Source organism: Podarcis raffonei, chromosome 11 (genome assembly GCF_027172205.1).
Source record: "Podarcis raffonei isolate rPodRaf1 chromosome 11, rPodRaf1.pri, whole genome shotgun sequence".
In the NCBI taxonomy this organism is placed as follows: Eukaryota; Metazoa; Chordata; class Lepidosauria; order Squamata; family Lacertidae; genus Podarcis; species Podarcis raffonei.
This window is the reverse complement of record NC_070612.1, coordinates 52,960,113-52,963,115: the sequence shown is the minus strand read 5'-3', so window position 1 is coordinate 52,963,115 and position 3,003 is coordinate 52,960,113. Positions and strand designations below refer to the sequence as shown.

The 3,003-nt window shown below is 43.6% G+C and overlaps 1 long non-coding RNA gene across 1 annotated transcript in view; it reads right to left on the bottom strand.

Annotated features, from left to right (window-relative positions):
* Window positions 1–1,975: 1,975 nt before the first annotated feature.
* Window positions 1,976–3,003, bottom strand: part of LOC128423503 (uncharacterized) — a 2,026-nt gene continuing 998 nt past the window's right edge. Inside the window, exon 2 of the long non-coding RNA XR_008332772.1 lies at window positions 1,976–2,030. This is a non-coding gene — a long non-coding RNA (uncharacterized LOC128423503). The remainder of the gene's footprint in view (window positions 2,031–3,003) is intronic.

Below are 3,003 nucleotides of genomic sequence, written 5' to 3'. Positions count from 1 at the left end.
TCTCCCTTTGCATAGGGGAGTCCTTTTGTACATGTAAGGACCCTTCACCTGGGAGAAAAAAATGTTACCTGGCAAGTCTGGTGTGATTCTGCAACACCTGCCGCACATACTCTCAATGCATGAGGTGAGTCATCCTGCTCTCCCCCCACAGGGGTCTTAAGTCTTATGCTACAAAGGGAAAAGAGCAGTTTGAGTGTAATAAAGGTATTCGGCCGAGTCGAATGTCATTGCTATGTGTGTTAATTAAGGTTTGATGCAGTACAAGACGTGCTGTATTTAACCGCCACTCAAGCAGATGCACCTTAACGATGTGACTAAACAGGAACAAAAGGATCGGCTAAGTCACAGCTATGACGTTAATTTGAGGTGATGATGATGACATCATATACCTAACAGTTCAGCTTGTAGAACATAGTAACAGCCAGGACATTCATCTTAAGCATGAAATGAGGGAAATACCAGCTGAATATGTTTGTCTTTTGGGTCCCACGCTCCAGAACACAGGAGCCAAAATGTGACATCTCAGATTGGGATCAGAAGCTGGGATGGCTTGTGGAAATTTGGGGTGTTCAGTTTTTCAGTATACAGGAATTGAGATAATGGTCTCATTCCACCTTGTGACTAGGATGGGCTTTGCACATCTTATCCTCTGGTATCCATATCCATCGCAACTGCTTCTAAGTACAGTGGTACCTCTGGTTACATACTTAATTCGTTCCGGAGGTCTGTTCTTAACCTGAAACTGTTCTTAACCTGAAGCACCACTTTAGCTAATGGGGCCTCCTGCTGCCACCGCACGATTTCTGTTCTCATCCTGAAGCAAAGTTCTTAACCTGAAGCACTATTTCTGGGTTAGCAGAGTCTGTAACCTGAAGCGTATGTAACCTGAAGCGTATGTAACCCGAGGTACCACTGTAATCACATCCATGGATTTTTTATTATTATTATTATTATTATTATTATTATTATTATTATTATTATTAATATACCGCCCTATACCGGGGTGGTGGTCCCGGGGTGGTGGTCTCAGGTTGGTTCACAGAATAAAATCAAGATATAAAACCACAAAATACATAATAAAAATAAAAACAACCCAATAGCCCCCACAAACACATTTTAAAAGGGCACAGGATGTCAATCAGGTCAACCAAAGGCCTGGTTAAAAAGGAAAGGTTTTGCTTGGTGCCTAAAGGTGTATCATGAAGGTGCCAAATGGACTTCCCTGGGGAGAACATTCCACAGATGGGGAGCTACTGCAGAGAAGGCCTCTTCTCGTGTTGCCACCCTTTTGAGGAGGAGGCACACGAAGAAGGGTCTCAGAAGATGATCTAAGGGTCCAGGTAGGTTCATATGGAAAGAGGTGGTCCTTGAGGTATTGTGAGTGCCATTGCCCAAGGAAGTCCCATCGCCCACTGCCTTCCATTTCCCACCTGATGTGTCGGCAGCCGCAAGGTATCCTAGAAAGCTTCTTCTGCCTTGCTTGAGGGATCTGCATATCCTCGGCTGCCCTAGTTAGAGCACAAATTTAGATTTTGTTGATATGCACTTACTGCAGAATTTTGGCCAAGCTTCTGGCTTCACAATTTGCAAATTGCAACACCTTGCTTGCAGCATCCAGCAGAACCAATTTGCTTCTGCTGATGGATACCTAGGGTTACCTTGTTTTATACACCCTGCTTTATATATATGTTAGATAAAGTGATTAGATAACCCACTGGCACATTATAGCTAACTCATGTGATTTGTACATACTCCAAAATAAATGCTACAATTTTTAATGGGTGCAAGTTGCAAAATACCCAATACCCAGTTTTCAACAAGTCTGGATACGTAGGACCAGGTCTGAATAGCCCTGAAGGTGCAAACTCAGCTCCGTGTTCAATCTCATTTTGTGTCTTGAAGGTCTCAGGTCCAACACCTACCCTCTGCTTGCTTGCTTGCTTGTTTTGAAAAGAATCAGGTGTCCAGTGATTAAAAAAAATATCTTCTGCTGGGAATCCAGGAGAGCCTCTGCCAGCAGAATAAGCAATCTAGGGCCAAACAGACAAATAGCAGATGAGGCAACTTTCTAAATTCCTCCATATCCACCCACGATACTCATTGGATGTCCTTAGGCAAGCCTTACCTGTCAGTCATAGCAGGTTGTTACGAGGATAAAATGTGAAATATGTGACAACTGAGACTCTGAAGCCGTGGGATAAAGCAGGGAGGAAATCTAAATGCATAATAATAAATAACTGGGAAAACGTTCTGTACAGATTCTGAGGGCACCTTGGCTGTACCTGTTAATTCATTGTTCTGAGGATTTAAAGCAATTTCTCACTGCAATGTTCCATGCTGGTTTCCAAAATGTGGGCTCCGTGTTTGCCATGACCCTCTGACCATGACTTGGGCGTGAGAGGGAAATTCTTCTGAATCACAACAAAGTCTCCCAGTGTCCTGACCTTCTATGGCAGAGATGGGGAAGCTGATGATGTTGGACTCACTATGGAAGCTCTCCAGATGTTGTTGGAATCACCATGTGTGGTCACTCAGTGACCACAGGCTGTTCTGGCAGGGGATGATGGGAGATGGAGTCCAACAAGACATGGAGGGACACAAGTTCTCCACCTCTGTTCAGCAGGAAGTGTTTCCTCAAGAAACCTTGCTTGGGACTGTTTCTCCAAGTGAACAGAATGTCTGGATGGACAAGTTCCCCTGACAGAACCTGGCAATAATTTAGCAGTTTTACATTTTAAATGGCCATAATGATACTGTAGACTTCAAAGCTCATACCTGCCCAAAGCAAATGGAACAAGTTCACACACCACATTCCCGCCCCTCTCTGACGTTAATAAGATCTATACAAAATCACAACTATTGACGTAAAATTACCAGGCTTGCTATAGCTAATTTGCCTATTTCTGATGAGTAAAGCACGGGCCTGAGCATACTGACTCAGAAGTAAGTCCCACTGAGTTCAACAGGGCTTACTCATGAGTAAATGTACAGAGGATTACATAA